Source organism: Felis catus, chromosome B1 (assembly GCF_018350175.1).
Source record: "Felis catus isolate Fca126 chromosome B1, F.catus_Fca126_mat1.0, whole genome shotgun sequence".
Classification (NCBI taxonomy): Eukaryota; Metazoa; Chordata; class Mammalia; order Carnivora; family Felidae; genus Felis; species Felis catus.
The window spans coordinates 26971837-26991462 of NC_058371.1; the positions used below are offsets into that span (position 1 = coordinate 26971837).

The window sequence follows — 19626 nt, forward strand, 5'->3', positions numbered from 1 at the left end:
ATGCAGAAGTATTTAGTAAGACATAGCCTGAGATTTGTAATTGATTTTGAAATACAGCTAAAAACTGAGATATAGATTGATAGATAAAAGAATGGGTGGAAATGTGATAAAATAGAATAAAATGTTAATGGTAGAATCTAGGTGGTAGATATATGAAGTTCATTATAAAATTCTTTCAATGTTTCTGTCTACGCTTTGATAAAATGTTGAAATAAATGTTGAGATATTCAGAAAAAAATAATTTCTTCATATGAATTATGTCAGTTCTTGATTCAAGACTCAAAAACTTGGACCAGCGTGTAAGAACCACTCTGCTTGGAGTACTAATTATGAGTAACATTATCACCAAGGCGCCTGATTAGATTCAAATATTTTATTCCACCAGCATGGCTGTGAAATCCTGTTAAGCACCAAGTACTAAGTGAAGTGTTCTGGGAACAGCATAATTTCCTCTTTTCTCTTTCTTGGTTTTCCCTTTGGATCTCAGGTGGCCACAATTGGATTCATCATAATAAACCTTGGTACCACTCTCATCACAGGCCTATGCATGGCCCATTCTCATTTATTTCTTATTTAGTCATCTGTATTAAGCACCTGCAAAACCACCAGCCAAAATAAAAGCCAGGACCTTGACAACCCACATCCAACCATATGGTCTCCCCAGCCCATCCCAAATCACCCTGAATTCTATGATCATCATTCCCATGCTTTCATATATACATGTGTGTGTTTTCTGTATATCTATGGAGTCCTTTAAAAGTATATGATTTGGAAAAAATAAAATAAAATAAAATAAAAGTATATGATTTAGGGACACCTGGGTGGTTCAGTTGGTTAAGTGTCTAACTCCTGATTTCGGCTCAGGTCATGATCTCACAGTTCATGGGATTGAGCCTCACGTCGCAATCTGTGCTGACAGTGCGGAGCCTGCTTGGGATTCTCTCTCTCTCCATCTCTCTCTTTCTCTCTCTCTCTCAAAATAAGTAAATAAACTTTAAAATAAATAAATAAATAAATAAAGTATATAATTTGTTTTTAACTTTACCAAAAGGGTATATTCATTTTGCTCAGTCTCGGTTTTTTTCCCACTTGCATATTATTTATTGCAGAGATTTATCCATACTAATTGTAACATTGCTGTGGTTCATTTGTTTGACTACTGTATAATATCCATTACGTGAACCCACCATTTATTTGTTTTCTTCAGTTATAAGCATCTGTTCCCAGGTTTTAGTATTACGAACATTCTCATACATATCCCTGCTGTGTATGTGCAAGAATTCACCTTGGCAATAAGCCTAAAAGTGGAACTGCTAGGTCATAGGGTACATTAAGGTGCACCTTTAGGGGATAACACCAACTGTTTCCCAAAGCGGTTGTACTAATTCGTACTCCCCTAGTAATATGTCTCTGTCCTAGACAACATTCAACCCAGTGGAAAACACGCAAAGCTAATGACATGATTTCTTACCACCATGCGTAAGTAGGGTGAAGGATGAAATGTAAGCTCCAAGATGTGCTTCTTGGCAGTGAGGGGAAAGTGGTATATGGATTTGCCTCCTCCTCTCAATTGATACTCATTAGAATTGCCTCCAGATAAGATGTTCGTTTCTCGCCTAACACTCCTGTTTTCCTACTTGTGGAATCGTTTTTGTGGTGAGTCCTCTGGGCTCCCCTCCATCTTAGAGGCTATGGGAATGTTGTAACCTTTTATTCTTTGGCAAAACCGAAAGCCCCTCCCTACAAGCATCAGCCCCTTACACACCTCTTCCAATATTCATTTGTCCCCACTCTGCCACTTTTCTTCTGTCCAATGAGTGGCCTTGTGCCTGGAGGTCAGAGGTGCCAAATTAATTTACGTTGTTATTTGGCATCCAGAGATCTTATTTGGGCCTCTGGGTCTGGTGAAAAAACACCCCCTTCCAGAAACAAATTGGTGTGATTCGTTTTATGGTTCATCCAAGTACAGTCAGGCCGTCGGTGTCCTATTTGCGCTCAGTCTGTCTAATAATATCTGCTTGGCCACCCCTGAAAATGAATGGTCTTGAGCAGGGCAACTGATAGGCCCGTGACACCTCCTGCCCGTGAAGGCTCTCATGCGTTTATTCTGTGTATCAATTCACCCAGACGGGGGAGCAATCTGCCACTTGTGCTGCAGGTGTGAGGGTCACCTCAGGTTTCCCGAGCCCCGGGATTCAGTACGCTGCTCCCGCCTGCCAGCGAGTCTCCCACACCAAGGCGGCCTTATCAGATAGCGAATTTCATTACGTGCTGTCCACTGGGAACCTTACTAAAAGCAATAAATTCATTTCGCTGTGCTAGTCTCTGGACCATTAACGCATTTTAGTCCTGTTGCTCCTTTAACATCCCATGAGCCAAATATTCACTCTGACAAAATGCTATTCATTACAAAGTTAAGATGACTTTGACTCTATTTCTCTCCCGCATAATACAATGAAGACACTTTGTCCTGGATTCATGTACAGCCTGATGGTATTATGGATAAAAACACGCCAAGGCAGGCAGTCTTTTCTCGAAAATGGATTGAAATTACCTCTAGCTAGCTATGCCTTGCTTAGATAAAGAGTAGCTGGGAAAAAAGAAAAATAGAAAAGGTTTTCTGCTCATTTTTAATATCCTGACCAACATAGTGCTTTGGGGAGGATGATCAGGAAAAAAATAATAATAAAGTGGTAGAAGGAAATATCACTGGAATATAAAAAAAAAATCAAATCCCTTTTACCCCTCTTTTATCCACAGATCCTTCCCCCATGCTGAGAGTTAGCAAATAGATGGGAGAGCCTGGTGGAATTATGGAATATCTCTGGGGCCAAGCACAAGGTAGATCTTAGAAAGATATTGCCGATTGATTGATTTGAGCAGAAACTATAGCTATGTTTGATTTATCATCGAAGTCAGCTTGTGGGTCCAAACCCTGCCTCCAACACACACCAAGATCAGGTACATTTACAAACCTCTGAGAGCCTCTTTCCTCCTCTATAACATGGGGGAAAGAGTACCTCCCTCCTAGGTTTATTGTGAGGACTAAATGGAATAATCTATGCAAATAACCTAGCCCAGCCCTTCACACACAGTAGGAGAAAAATGATTTTTTTTTTCCTTTTCTTTGTCCTTCCTGTGCAGAGCACTAAAGGGAGAAGCCGGAGAGATGAAGCATGAGAACATGAGACTGTTGTGGGTCTCAGAGAGAAAGCTTTGTCACACCTATTCGACTTAGAGAATGTGATCTTTCTTCTGCCTACATTGAAAGAATTAAACCAAATAACCGCATTAAATCCGATCACGGTGTTTGATGCAAGAATGAGGTAGCAGATACTCCGGACAAAACCTGTGAAAGGAAGTTCTTTGTGGCTGGCAGATGGAAGACGCCGATGCGGGCCCTGGGACCTGGCTCCCTCCGGTGTTAAGTGTAACCGATCACACTGCGCGCCTGATGCACCCTGGGCTTTAGAGCTGTACTTTCGGTGCACGCTTCACCCCTACTTTCATCTTAATCCCGTCCCTTCATTTCCTTTCTCCTACAAGCACCACTCGTCTTGATTTCCTTGCTTATTTTCGACATTGCCGAACGCTATGTACCTTTGCAGGCCACCTTGTACCTTATCTAATTACTTTGTTGATTAATTAAAACTCAGCCTTTCTGCATTTCTGCCCACGGCTCTGCACCAGGCTGTTCTCCCTGGGACCTGATGGGAACGCTAGAGGCTTGTCAGGCTACGGCTGACGTCCTGCGCAGCTCAGCAACAAAGGGAGGCTCTGTGGCCTCCATAGCCGGGACCAGCGCCATCTCAGAATAAGGCGAGCTTCGGGCTGAACTTTCCAGAACGCAGGAGAAAGCCCCCTATCTGCCAAGAAAATAGGAGTCTTCCATCCTCTCGTCTGTCCAATTAGAGAGACTGCTTTATAAGGAAAGCAATTGTTTCCCCAAAATGTTCCCATCCAGTCTCTTTGGGGTAGACTAACTTAATTTTTTTTTAAGTTTATTTATTTTGAGAGAGACAGAGACCACGCGAGTGGGGGAGGAGCCAAGAGAGGGAGGGAGAGAGAATCCCAAGCAGGCTCTGCGCTGTCAGCACAAAGCCAGACACGGACTCACCAACCAACCGTGAGATCATAACCTGAGCAGAAACCAAGAGTCAGGTGCTTAACAGACTTGAGCCACCCAGGTGCTCCAAGCAGATTAACTTTAAAATCTGACCTGATGGGGTCAACCCTGAGGAATTCTTTGGAGAGTGTGTGGAATCCATCTGGATACTAAAAACTCTCTCTGAATGCCTTCTTAGACTCTGGAATTACTTTGGAAGAACACCCTTAGAATGTTATGACAACAAATAACTCTATGGGGACAAGGAAGGGGGTGAATAAGGACAAATAAGAATTTTCCCACTTAAAGCTGTGTATTTGTGCCTCAGTATGTTCGAATAGCCCATCAATTATTAACAGACTGGGAACATTTCCAAGTCCTGCATCAAACACACAACACCAGAAGGCCTTCTCCAAAACAGGTTCTATTTATTGAATGTTGTTTACTATCTCTTGGCAGCTTTGTCTTTTTAGATGCTGTTTAGAAGCGTCAAGTGGGGGGAGATCTCTGTTTAGATGTCTCAAATAAAAGACTGGCAGAAACTCAAAGGCAAGTATGTTAACTTTAGTTTCTTAGATCAAAGAAAGTTGCTCATCAGAAAATCCACCCATGTGGAGTCCCTTCAACCTGTTGTATCAGTGCAGAACTATGATTTAGTGGTAAGGATTAGAGTGTAATGCTGTGGTATGATATGCTAAAACTCAGAGCTCAAAATGGTGTGAGTGTGGATAGAGGAATAGATATTAGCCAAGAAGAAAATTTGTGGTGTCTCTTCCGGGCAGCATTGAAAATTTCTTTTTATCCTAAAGCCCTTGGCTATTCTCAAAGTTAGGAGGAGTTGAGAATGAATGAGAAATATAGGAGATTTTATTCTGTGTAGCTGATAATTTTTTCCAACCATATGTAAATATAAAGACCTGGCTTTCAAAAACATACACAATGGGGTAGGCTTCTGGGTATAAAATTGGGAACTCATTAGGTCTGCTCATTGATTATTTTGTTGAGATGAGTAGTTTCCTCAATTTCAGGGGAGTAAAGGCTGAGACGATAGAGTGAGGAAAACAGATGGGGAAAAACAGATCCACCAAGACTTCACGAGCGACTGGCCATGGTCCTGAATTTGCGGCAAAGTCTCAGAGGTGGCCCCAAACCTTGGTGTGTTAGAGATGACAGAGCAAAGTGGCTACCCTAATGAATAGCATGGGTACCTGCTGAGGACGCAGCAATTCACTGCCTGCCTATGTTTGGGGAGGGAGGGCTGCTTCTGTGGCCATTTCCATCAAAGTAACGGAGAAGCCCAAATGTCTCCTCCTATCTAAGACTGCAGGCATGTGGAGAAGTCTAGGGTCCCTTAGGTGCAGGTACAGAAGGCAAGGAGAGGTGGATTCTTGCTGGGTGTATCCGCCAGCATTTTTGCGTCCCCTCACTACCAACGCCCCTCACAGTCAAGGAGTAGGCCACGTGGAACTCTCGGGGTCTCAGATGCCACACTGCTCAGGTGCTAGCCAAGCAACTGGACACCTTTTTCTGTATTAACCCTTATTTCCTGCACAGACAAATGGAAGTCCAGAGAGGTAAAATCCTTGCCTAAATCCACCTAAAGCAAGGCAGTAGCTAGGAGTTTACTACAAGCCATGAATTACAGATTCTAGGCCCATGGGTAAGCATCCAAACGACCTTTCCTTCTTCCTTGGGGAGCATCTTAGGGTGAATAACCCCATCATGTAGGATCAATAAAACACAAGCAATTTTTATTCTAATATATAGAAGCATAAATGGAAAATGTATCCAGGGTTCCCCCCCCCAAAGGAGAGAAAACACATGAAAGCATCTTAAACTACTTAAAAGAAAAATACAAATCTAGAGTATAATTATTGTTTTATTACAATATCTCATCACTTGAATTTCTAAGAAACATCATCCTACTTAACCTCAAGGGTCCTTGAAAGGGGCACAGAGTCCCAGCCCCGACTACAGCAGTTGAGGAATTGGAGTCCCATCATCCTCTGGTGACAATTCAAAAGGAACCCGCTCTATCTTTGCTATGTCATCTGAAGATTTATATTCCAAAAATAAGCACTGCGACGTATTTGGTTAATGACAATCACAATGTACAAAAATGCCCAGATGAGCTTACTCTGTGCTATCTCTGATGTGGAATAACAAAACAGAGAGGAATACTTGGGACAGAACCAGGACTGCCTCCCACCTGATGCCTCATTATATGAAAACGGTGCCATTTTTCCCTGAACGGTGGACCCCAAGAGAAGACTTAAATTTTTCTTTTCCGCTTCCCCTGAGGAGTAAATTTCACGTCGAAACAGAGTTACACGAACCAAAAGCAATTTGTGTACCTAAAGTATTCAGAAATGCTCAGCCTGCAGAACCATCATCAGCATTTGATTGCACACTTTGTTCCTAACAAGCACTCCTTGGCTCTCCAAAAGGTAATAATTGTAGTTCTTCTTCATTCACTTTAAATTAATTTGTCCTTGGGGGGTCACAGGACTGCCAGGTTAGCAGCCCTAGAATCTTACCTCATAATTGTACTAAACTATAGCCTTATGAAGCCTCCCTGAGCAATCACTTAAAAAAAAATTATGATTCTCTCCAAATCTTGGAGTTTAGAAAATAGGCACTGAGGGACGCACCTGACCTAGACCCAGAGGTTGATTTCTGATTTCTGTAAGTATTAAGAGAGAGCATTCTACTCTGTGCTGGGGATTCACAGATATTTACCATTTTCACTATCAGGTGACATTGTTCTGAGTGACAGGCATTTAAGGACATATAAAACCGCACTCTTTCCCTGGGTTTGCTAATCTTGGTTGAGTTTAATCTGTCGTCTCTCTTTCCCTGTCTCCAGCTTATGAATGCATTTACCGGTGATAATAGCAACGTGCAATCCGAAGTGGACGAGGTGCAGACCTTACGGAGATTTGAGAAGTCAAGCCGATATCGCAGATTTGAAGCAGCACTCTAAACATTATGAAGGAACCAGCGTCTGTGAGCACCTACTCAATGCCAGGCCTCGTGCTAGTACTTTCCACTTACTGTCTTATGTAATATTCATGACAGCCTGCTGAAATGGATTTTATCCCCCTTAATTATAGAGTAGAATTTGAGGTTTGTGGATGTTAAGTCAATTGCCCCAAATCACACAACCAAGTAGGTGGTGGAGCCAGATTCCAAACCAAGAGCCCAGAGTACGTCCTTTCTGCTTCTTCCTGCAACCCGCAAGCAAGCAATGGTTGTGCTCTCGCCTCTGGGCTAAAACCACGCTTTGGGGGCAGCAGGAGGATGGGTCCAGCTAGTGAAGCAGAAATCCAGGCAGTAAGATCTGCATCTCAGGGTGGTAGGACCCACATACTTGACTGAGCTTCTAAAACTGATCCAAGAGGTCAAATGCAAGAAATTGGAGAGTCAAATGCTTCCTTCTGGGGCCTTGGGAAAATCAGACACAGAAGAAACGTTCATGGTTACAGTCAAAGCCCATTACAGAGGCTAGGAACAATTACAGGAATTACAGGATGTGCTGAGCAGAAAAAAATAGCTACTGGTTGGGTCAGACTGTGCTCAGAGGAGACGGCCGATTGCTAAGCAGAGCTGAGAGGAAGCTGAATGAGTCCAAAGTCAGAACAGAGAGATCCTACCTGGTCAGAGCCAGTGGTCAGCTGCTCTGGTAAGTACCCAGGGAGCAGCCACTTTTTGAAGTGCGGCTTCAAACCCTGGCCTTCCCTGACCTTATCTTTAGGTGCACTTCACCTCACAAGTTGTGAAGCAGTGTGAGTCCCCACCAGGGATCCAGCTCATGTCTGGTGATTCTACAGACAGCTGCATAGGCATCTGAATGCTATTAAAACCTTTGTGTCCCCAGGGTCAAGCACTGTGCTGAGATCAGAGAAGGGATTCAAAATATTTGCAGAAGGCAGGAAGGAAAAGAAGGAGTGAATAAGCCAGATTCAAGTACCACTAACACACCATTTAAAACAAGTCCAGGTCCAGGGTTGTGTCGGGAAGGGACAGAAAAAGCCACACCTGAGCTCCCAGGTGTGGAATGGCAACCATTAGAAGAAAAGGGCTGTGACTCAGGACTCTGTCACCAGGAAATGTGGGTTGAGGGACTCTTTAATCACAAAGAAGGTCCAGGATGCAAGATGGAATATCCACTAGTCAGAAAATGCAGGGAAAATAAGGACCTGCCTCCAAGGAACTGGGAGATGAGTTAGGACCTTCAACACCAAGACACAGGAAAGAGGAGAAACCAGGGATGCGGACGTGGTGAGGAGAGCGGGACTGATAACCCAAAGCCCTGACTAGGACCACTAGGGCCACCAGTGGGGCCCTCTAACTCGGGCCACTGTTAGTTTTGCAATAAAGTCGAACCTACTGGAGGGGTTCTATCTTCTTCACAGAGAACGTTCCAGGTCCAGCAGACATGGAAACCTAAGGGAGTATCGCACATTTGTCTGGTGCCCAGTTACCAGTTAACTCAGTCTGGCCCCTAGATAGCTGAGGAGATAGAGTAAGTCCTGCCTGGTTTGGTAAAAGAGCTGCCTCTCCTGTTGAGCTTTTTAAAAAGAGGGAAGACAAAAGACGTTGATGAATGATTACCTGGAGAAATAAGGAGGTGGGGCAGATGACCCATAGTCACAGTTCTTCTGTGAAAGCAGGGTAGAAGTGGGGCAGGATAACTCTCCAGGGCGATGCGTGATATTCCATCCGAACAATATGCTTTCGATCCAGTCCCTGCCTGTACGTTCCCGCTCCTGGGGATGGGATGGCTGGGTATTTGCACCTTCCTAGCATCCTCTGCTATCGCCACCTCATTTATTTTAATTTTATCTACACAGACCAAAAACTCCAAGAGAATAGGTACTATGTCTATTTTTCTGCCTTGTGTCCTCAGAACCCACGTCTGTGTCTGTGATGCTCATTAAGTAACAGTCGGATCAATGAATGACTATCAAGAATTTATCTCTAATTTCAACTACAGGGAAGAAAGGCAAATTTTAAAGACCAGAGATACGAGGATATACAGTATACCCTGTATACTGTACAGGGATAGATTGCTTTTAAGTTTTTCCTTAGAAGGTTCCCAAGGGCTGCAGCGTGTGGCAGCTTATAATCTCTCTCAACACAGAGCCTGGGGCTGGAAATGCAAACGTTACGCAAAAAGAACGCACGACAAAATGAATGCTATAACTTAGTAATTTCTAGGTCACTTGCAAATGATTACCGTTAATAATTACAAGCTTTTATCGGGCCCTTTCTATTTTCAGGGTGCTTTGCAATCATTCATTGGTTATTCCTCACAACATCGCTAGGAGGTAGATCATCATTATTATTGCATTACAGATGCGCTAAGGATGTCAAGCTGGATTTAATTGATCCATGAATGTAGCTATTTTTAGTGGTTCATTGGCCCGGCTGCTTTCTGGTCTTAAAAATCTATCGATGCTATCTAGAGGGTGATCCAGCTAAGGTGCGGTTGAGAAAGAAACATTGCAGAAAATGACAATCACAGGAGCGGAGTAGGTACTAAATTTCTGAAAGGTTAAGAGGTGCCACAGAGAAGCGCCAATGGAATCTAGAAGTACATGCACCAGCTGCTGACCGGGTTCTAAACAACTGCTTTTCTCCTAAGGTTACTGCCACCTTGAAAATAGGGATTTAGGTTAACATGTATCGGTTTGAAAGCAGTTTGTGCAATTTGGCCTCACAATGCTGAGCCAGGTTTCCCATCAGTGATATATCCGAACACCAGGACCAAATTATTTTGTGCATATGGGAGCTACAAGTGATCAGATGTTCACTCTGAGGACTAAAGCAAGTATGGTCACATGTTGGAAATCGTATTGCCCAAGAAGGCTGGTGAATCTGTGGTGCAACATGTCAGTCACGGAAATGATGTCTCCATATGCGAGGAGAGTGTTCTAGCTGCCTGTCTATGGGATGTTTGTCCTTCCCCTCTCCATTGTCTGGCTTTCCATTTGGCCATCTGTGGAGCCTTCTCAACAAGCACTGACATTGTCTTTGTTGTGGGTTCAGTTATATCCCTCCAAAAAGCCATGTTGGGAGTCCTAACCCCTAGTACCTCAGGATATGACCTTGCTTAGAAATGGGATCTTTGCAGAGCTAATCAATTTAAAATGAGGTCATAAGGGTAGACCCTAACCAAGTAGGACTTTATACAATCCTATTATACAATATAATGCTATATTATACAAATAGGACCGGTGTCCTTAAAGAGGGTAAAGTTGAACACAGAGAGAGACATACAAAGAGGGAAGATGGCCTTGCGAAGGTGGAAGATTGGAGTGATGCATCTGTCAGTTGGGGATCACCCAAGATTTCCGGCAAACTGCCAGAAGCTAGGAAGAGGCAAGGAAGGATGCTTTCCCCTAAGGTTTCAATGGAAGTGCTGTCCTGTCCATACTTGGATCTCAGACTTCAAGCCTCCAGGGCTGTGAGGCAATAAATTTCTGTTAAGCCATCCAGTTGCTGGTACTTAGTCATGGCAGGTATAGGAAACTAATACAGTCCTACTAATAGACTCATCTGAAACGTAGATGAAAGATGACATATTGTCCAAGGACACCGCCCAGCATTCAGTTCTTTCTGGTGCTAAGTCACTTCCTACTACGTAAAAGCTTGAGTGTGTAAAAGAAGATCCCCATCATCCAGACCACTAGGCAACATTTGGAATTCTTATATTAACAGTTATAATTATGGCCATAGCTCTACACCATACAAGTTGCTTTCTAGAAAACTAAGATTTTCATATTAACAAACTATATCTCTAGTTTGTTAGAGGACCTTTCTTGGAAAACACATGTTTTTAGTCACACAAGACAGAATGGGGAGAGTGCCTGGGTGGCTCAGTTGGTTATGCGGCCTACTTTGGCTCAGATCATGATCTCACAGTTCTTGAGTTCAAGCCTTGTGTCAGGCTCTGGGCTGACAGCTTGGAGCCTGGAGCCTGCTTTGGATTCTTTGTCTCCCTGTCTCTCTGTCCCTCCCTGGCTTGTGCTCTGTCTCTCTCTCTCTCCCTCTCTCAATCAAAAATAAATAAACATTAAAAAAAATTTTTTTTAAATAGAATGGGGAAAAAGCTGAATGGTATCACATGATCATATAAAAAAAGTGTTTTAAATGCATATATTGCTAGTATCCATCACAAGCAATTAAAAAATTTTTTTTGAACGTTTATTTATTTTTGAGAGACATAGCATGAGCCGGGGAGGGGCAGAGAGAGAGGGAGACACAGAATCCGAAGCAGGCTCCAGGCTCCCAGCTGTCAGCACAGAGCCCAACGCGGGGCTTGAATTCACGAGCCGTGAGATCGTGACCTGAGCCAAAGTCGGATGCTCAACCAGGCGCCCCCATCACAATTTTTTAAAACACAGTGAGTTAAATCCAAATAATGAAGAAGAAATGAAATAACAAAGAGGAGAGATTAAAGAAATCAAAACTATAAAGCAAAGAAAATCAACAATGTCAAAAATTGGTTCTTTGAAAGACAAATGTCTTTCAAATGTCTAAAGGTGATAGATATTTAGCATAACTGATAATAAAAATAGAGATAAGACACAAATTGCGAATATTGGAAATAAAAAAAGGACACCACTGTAGATTAAACACGTGAAAAAGCTGATGAGATTATGAACAGCGTTATGTCAAAAAATTGACAATTTAAACCAAATGTACACATCCAAAAGAAAACACAATTTAATACACTGACAGAAAATTACATTTAAAAATTCAAACATGTATCTATTGAAGAAATTGAATCTGCAATTTAAAACTTTTATACAGGGTGCCTGGGTGGCTCAGTTGGTTAAGTGTCCGAATCCTCACTTTGGCTCAGTTCATGTTCCAAGGTTCATGAGTTCGGGCCCTCAGTTGGGCTCTGCGCTGACAGCATGGAGCCTGCTTGGGATTTTCTCTCTCCCCCCCTCAGCCTCTCCCCTGTTCGTGTGCATGCTCTCTCTCTTGAAATAAATAAATAAACTTAAAAAAAAAAAAAAGCAAAACCTCTTTTACAAAGAAACTGCCAGTGTTAGATGGCCCCACTAGTAAATTCATCTAAACATACTGAAGGATGGGATAACACCAGTCTTAACAAACTCTTCCACAGAATATAAGAATAGAAACACTTCTTAACTCGTTTTATGGGGCTAACATAACCTAACAGCGACATTACAGGAAAGGAAAATTATAGAGTAATATCTCTCATGAGCATAGATGTTAATGTCCCAAGCAATGTGTTAGCCTAGACCTCTTCACAATAAACTATAAAGCATTTTTACAAAAATTAAAGCAGTCTTAAATAAATGAATGAACCATATGCACCAGCTGGAAATTTTGATATTATAAAATGTAAATTCTCCCACAAATAGATATATGGATCCAGGGGCGCCTGGGTGGCTCAGTGGGTTAAGCATCTGACTTCGGCTCAGGTCATGACCTCACATTTTGTGAGTTCAAGTCCCGCATGGGGTGAGTTCAAGCCCCGCTTTGGGTGAGCCCCACTTCTCTCTCTCTGCCCCTCATGGGATTCTCTCTCTCTCCCTCTCTTTCTGCCCCTCATTCACTTGTGCCCTCTCTCTCTCCCAAAAACAAAACAAAACAAATCAACAACAACAACAACAAAACCAATATAGATCCAATGAAATACCAATCAAAATCCCAGGTTCATTTTCGTGAAAATTGACAAACTGATTCTAAAGTTTATATGATAATGCAAATAATGTGGAATAGCCAGGACAACTTTGAAGAACAAAACTGAAGGACCTGCAGTACCAAATGTCACAACATGCTATAAAGCCACAGTAATTAAGACAATGTGGTGTTGGTACAGGACAGGTAAACAGACTGATGGAACTGAACAGAGAATCCAGAAATAGACTCAAAACAAATGCAGCCATCTGACTTATGAAAAGGTGACTTTGGGGGCTTCTGGGTGGCTCAGTCAGTTAAGTGCCCGACTTCAGCTCAGGTCATGTTCTCACAGTTTGTGGGTTCGAGCCCCATGTCAGCTCTGGGCTGACAGCTCAGAGCCTGGAGCCGGATTCTGTGTCTCCCTGTCTTTCTGCCTCTCCCCCGCTTGCCCTCTCTCAAAAATAAATAAATGTTAAAAATTAAAATAAAATAAAAAGGTGACTTTGCAGTGCAAAGGAGAAACAGCGGACTTTTTGGTAAATTGGGTCAAATGAATATCCATATGGAAAAGCCACATTCCTGTCTCACATCATAAGCAAAAATGAAGTTTAGAAGATTTCAGATTTAGATATAAAAGACAAAACAATAATGCCACTAGATGGGAGAATATCTTGATAATTTAGAGCAAGCAGATTTCTCAACAGGACACCAAAGCACTGACCATAAATGGAAAAAATGAACCTATTAGACTTCATTAAGATTAAGAACTTGTGTCCATTAAAAAATACACTGAGAGTGAAAAGGCAAGACACAGAATGGGATAACTGTGTATGTGTACAAAATTTCCCATACATAGGATATGTAACTTTTCGTAGATCGATACGGCCTAAAATCAATAGAAAAACAAAATGAGCAAAGGACTTGAATGAACACTTCACAAAAGAAAAAAATCAAAACCACCAATAAACATGAGAAGTTTCTCAACATCAGTTGTCACTAAGGGAACATAAATTAAAACCACAATGAGATATCACTACACATCCACCAAAATTAATATGGAAAAGAACCGTATGTTGGTGTGAAGGAACACTCACTCATTCACTGCCGCTGGGAATGTAATTGGCACAACTATTTTAGTAAATTTCTTGGTAGTATCTACTAAAGCTAGGGACATTCGTACCCAACGGCCCAATAATTTTACTCCTACGTATACATCCTATAGTCATGCATACACATAGTTACTGAAACACAAGTACTGAAAATACAAGAATGTTTCGAGCAGCACTACGCTAAGTACGCGAATAATGAGAACACCTTAATGTCTGTCAAAATAAAATGGGTAAAGGAACGCCTGGGTGGCTCAGTTGGTTAAGCATTTGACTCTTGATCTCAGCTAAGGTCATGATCTCACAGTTCATGAGTTCAAGCCCTGCATCGGACTCTGTGCTGACGGCGCCAAGCCTGCTTGGGATTCTCTCTCTCCCTGTCTCTTTGCCCCTCGCTCTCTCTCACTCTCTCAGAAATAAATAAACTTAAAAAATAAAATGAATAAATTGGAACACCAGACAGCAATGAGAACAACCAACAATTGTTACATTGATACAGATAAACCTTACAAACTATTGAGGAAAAGAAGCTAGGTACAAAAGAGTTCCTCCTGTACGATTCCATTTCTACAGGGTTGTAAAACAGGAAAAAACAATCACAGGTGATAGAAGGCAGGGGACAGGGAATGAGCAAGAGAAGGTCTGGAGAGACTTACAGGCAGTCCTGGTGAAAGTCTATTTCTTGATTTGGGTGACGGTGACAGCGGTATGTTCGTTTTGAAAATCTATCAAGCTACGCAATTAAGGAATGTGTACTCATTTGTGTATTTCAGTACTAAGTTTAGTTGAAAAGTATGTACTTTACTGACAGTGGGTCTTACAAAATCATACAGCTTTACAGTCTTACGGATTCTTAGATTTAGGGGTCAAAAGGAAATGACTGACCCACCCTTGATGAGGAGGTGACTAGAAGTATGGCTGGGAGGGTAAATTCAGGCCACACTACGACATTCTCTCAGTGCAATGCCAAGGGCTTGAGGATTTATTCAGTAGACCAGACATAGTGAGTGGGGACTGAGTGAGGCAACATGACCAGATTCGTGTTTATAGAAAAATTCTTACGGCAACATATGAAATAACTTGAAAATGGGGAGAGAAGACACAGGAGACTAGTTAAGACCTTGTCAAAATGTTGAGACAAGAAAATGAAAGTTTGAGATGGCAAAAGCATTAGAACGTGTGTGTGGCCCCTGCCTGGCCATGTCTGCTTCTTTACAGACCTTTGAGTAAACAAGTACAGATTCTGAAAACAGTTTCTGCCTGGAAAGTCACCATCCTTCCATCCCAGGAGCATCTTCATTGTTGATGGCTTGCGGGAGAAGGGCAAGCCCCTGGAGGAGCCGCTGTCAAAGCCTTTTCATTCTGACAACTGCTTGGGTGGTAGTTCTTGTCATGCTTCATATCTCCGGGCACATTGGAGCATAGAATTTCCTGTGAAGTTAAAAGAAAAGTTATGTTCTCTGTTGAAAAATCACAGGACAGAAACTGCAAGCAGGCCAGATCTGAAGGCTACCAAGGTGGTTTTACCTTTTTTGATACTAACTTCTTTTTTTTTTTTTTAATTTTTTTTTTAACGTTTATTTATTTTTGAGACAGAGAGAGACAGAGCATGAACGGGGGAGGGTCAGAGAGAGGGAGACACAGAATCTGAAACAGGCTCCGGGCTCTGAGTTGTCAGCACAGGGGCCCGATGCGGGGCTCGAACTCACGGACCGCGAGATCGTGACCTGAGCCGAAGTCGGCACTCAACTGACTGAGCCACCCAGGCACCCCGATACTAACTTCTTTACTTGGATAATGCAGTGATGTTAAGACAGATTGAAAATACTAAACAATAACAAGAACAGAAGTATAGGGGATGCTTTCACTGGTTTATGGTTTTATATGTAACAAAAATATTCCTCCAGTTCTGTGGACACAAGAGATCCCCCCCCAAGTTTTTAAACAAGGTATACATGCACAAGGATCAAGCAAAGAGACAAGAACCACCCTCCTACCTTATCTTTCTATATATAGCATATGAGATGGGGTATATAAGAAAAGTTAACCCAGTAGGCTTACACTACCATCCTTAGAAAGGCCTGCTGCAAGACTTGCCCTTGGCTGGCATCTGGAAATTTATTTTTCAGGAGTGTCCCCCATCAAAGTGATCAGAGTGGCTCACTTTGTCTAAACTGTACAAACCATATGCCTTATACTTGTATTAGCCAGGGTTCTACAGAGAAACAGAAGCAATAGGAGATAGATAGATAGATAGATAGATAGATAGATAGATGATATATATGATATATATGTGAGAGAGATGGAAAGAGAGAAAAGAAAGAGATTTATGTTAAGGAATTGGCTCAGATGATTATGGAAGGTGGCAAGTCCAAACTCTGCAGGTCTGCAGGTTGGACCATTAAAGGTGAGATCCAGGGACAGCCAATGTTGCAATTCAAGTCCAAAGGCTCTCTGCTGGGAGAATCTCTTTGTGCTTAGGAAAGGCCAATCTTTTGTTCCATTCTGGCTTCAACTCATTAGAGAAGGCCCATCAACATTACAAGGAATAGCCTGCTTTATTCAAAGCCCACCAATTTAAATGTCAATCCCATCCCAAACACCCTCACAGAAACATCAGAATAATGTGTGACTGAATATCTGGGCACTATGGCCTAGTCAAGTTGACACATAAAATTAATCATCAAAATGCTGAACACCTACTTTCCTTCTGGAAGTCTGGATATATGGCACATGCCAGGCAAAGTTTGCCTCTGTGATCAGCTCTCAATAAACACCTTAGGTGATATGAGCTTCCTTGGTAAAATGTTGTCACAACTTGCTGTTGGAGGAATTGACTGCACCCTACGCAAAACCACTGGACCCTTGGACACCTGCATCTGGTCTCCCACAGACTTCATCCCAAGTGCCTTTTCCTTCGGCTAATTGGGCTTTGATTCCTTTTGCTGTAGTAAATCATAACTGTTGATGTGACTAGATGTTGAATCCTGTGGGTCTTCCTAGTGAATCATCCAACCTGGGGGGGATCTTGGGGACCCCCAACACAAGGTATTACAAGAGCCCATCTTATTCCACTCTTTTCTTGAAATATATCAAAAAAGCATGACACAAGTAAATCACATATTATATCAAAGGGACATTATAATGAATGACATAAAAATTGCTGAAGAGGAACTAGTGATTATATAGTACTTTAGAAATATGAAGTGCTGCATAAATACTAAGTAACAATAATAAGACAAATTATACTTTTCCATTAATTCCAAGGGACATTTCCACAGATTTTCACAGAAAATAAACTTAATTATGTATGTCCAGCAAGAGCTGTTATAAACCTTTTAAATAGTCCTAGAATATTTCTAGTGAGAAGGATAAGTACAGAGATCCATTAACCAAAGAGAAAAATGTTTGCAGATTATTGAATGAAATTTCAAGCCTAATAGGTTTTGAAATCAGTTTATTAGAATTACAGAGAAATATTTCATATGTAATGATCTCTGGGTTTTGCTTAATAGTCATACTAATTAACTTCTCAAATTCAATAAAAGTGTAGGAAATTTACCTATGTTCAGTACTTGACAAATAAATCATGGTAATTACATATTCACATGGCCAGTGATAATTCTGCCAACTCAGTCTAATAAGTAAGAGTTCTTTAAGATAATTATTCTTTCTTTAAAGTTTATTTATTTATTTTTAAGAGAGAGAGAGAGAGAGAGAGAGAGAGAAGAAGAAGAAGGAGGAGGAGGAAGGACAGAGAGAACCCCAAGCAGACTCTGTGCTGTCAGAGCAGAACCCACCACAGGGCTCCATCTCATGAACTGTGAGATTGTGATCTGAGTCAAAATCAAGAGTCGGACACTTAACCGACAGAGCCACCCGGGCTCCTTGAATTATTCTTTCTTTAAAAAAGCCGCATTTATGAAATGACTCCTACTGGTCAGGAGTTTTGAGGCTTCATGCTGATATATAAACAAGAGTTTCCTAAATGTTCAGGTCAGTAGTAGCATCCTGTCCAGCTTTAGTAAGATGTGTATTCCCAGGGTATTGTAACACATCCAGATATAATGTCTGGGGGTTTGAAGGTGTTAGGTGATATAGTACTGGGATTTTTCAATTTCAGGTCTGCCTCGATTTCCATTGTTGCTGCATGAGGAACGAGATAATACATCAAAATCCCAGAATATCCACAGGAGATGAATTATCAAAAGTCTGATTCCTAAGAAGTGATTAAAACCACACACCGCGCAAATTTTATCCAACTTCCATATCACGAACAAGGCTGGCACTTAATCACTTGACGTATACAATCTCATCTAAAACGGTGATTCTCTCAACTCTAGAATTCAGGACTTGTGTCTGTTGTTTTCTCATCTCTCTGTCAGGAAACGTACAATATGGTTTTATTTTTGGCTTACTCCAAGGGGTAAGCCAGAAAGAAGTAGAAAGGATTATTTCTGATTAATAGCAGAAACTTTTTTCAAACTTAAATATATAAGGTCTCTACTCTTTTAAAAGCTCTAAGATAAACTAAGAGCTAGGAACTGTTCATACAAATAAAAGGTTTTGAAGGAAAAAAAAAAACCAAAACGGTGATTCTCACCCTGTGGTTCTCAGATCAGCATCACCTGGAAACTTGTTTAAAATGCAAATTATCCAACAACAACAACAAAACTGAACAGCCCATTTCAAAAAGGGGCGTAGGATTTGCAGAGACATTTCTCAAAAAAATATATATATATACATATATTTTATATGTTACATATAAAATATTTCTACATATTGCATATATATGTACTATATATATAACATATATATGTTATATATATATAACATATATAGTACATATATATAGTACATATATATACTATATACATATATAATATATATATATATATATATATTATATATATATATAGTATTGCCAATAAGCCCGTGAAAACATATTCAACATCGCTAGCAGGAGTGTAAGCACCTGACATTAGGCCTTGACTGTTGAGGCACCCACTTGAAAAGACACCCATCTGAAATAAACATACTCCCAGCTGTAGGAAGCAGCTACTAGCAAACCAACCAAATATGGAACTAGGGTGCACATTCCATGAAGTTCCCCTTTTAGAAAGCCCTGGGCAACCTAGATAACTGACCACTTGAGTGACCCATGCTTCTCCCTTCCCATGCTTTAACTCCTGATCTTATGGTTTAAATTTGCCGATAGAGAGTGAACCCAAGAAACCCTTAGGCACCCAAGCTCTCCACGTGATCTGTGTTCCTTCTCTCTGCTCTTTCCTGCAAGCTTGCTGGTAGCCCTCAGGGCTTGCCATGTATCCTCCAGGACTTGTCAGCAACAAATACTGTTCCTCAAATTTCCCTCATGGTTTTTGCTCAAGTGTGTCCTGTGATCATAGTAAGAAAGAACCACAAGAGCCACCACCGCCACCTCCCCGCAATAAGTAGAGGCCCCAGAGAGGGACATGTCTGTGGAGCTTCCTACAAGTGATATGTGCCCAGATGAGTGCTGCAGGCATTACTGATGGAGGGCACTACCAGAACAGGGGTGAGACCCACAGAGCACTAGCCATTAGGGAAATGCACATCAAAACCACAGTGAGATACCACTTTGCACCCATTAGAATGGAATTTTTTTTTTAAGGAAAATAGTGTGGTACCTAGGTGGCTCAGTGGGTTAAGCCGACTCTTGATTTTGGCTCAGGTCATGATCTCAAGGTTAGTGGGATCAAGACCTGCATC

General features: G+C 41.6%; 2 long non-coding RNA genes across 2 annotated transcripts in view; one reads left to right on the forward strand and one right to left on the reverse strand.

The window, feature by feature from the left end:
• LOC105260481 overlaps nt 1-19626 on the reverse strand; it is a 95500-nt gene that overhangs the window by 58423 nt on the left and 17451 nt on the right. The window contains exon 4 of the long non-coding RNA XR_006596392.1: nt 15096-15306. This is a non-coding gene — a long non-coding RNA (uncharacterized LOC105260481). The remainder of the gene's footprint in view (nt 1-15095; nt 15307-19626) is intronic.
• On the forward strand, nt 4081-7230 carry LOC109498769. The gene is made up of 2 exons (XR_002155662.3): nt 4081-6552; nt 6972-7230. It is a non-coding gene; the product is annotated as an uncharacterized LOC109498769 (long non-coding RNA).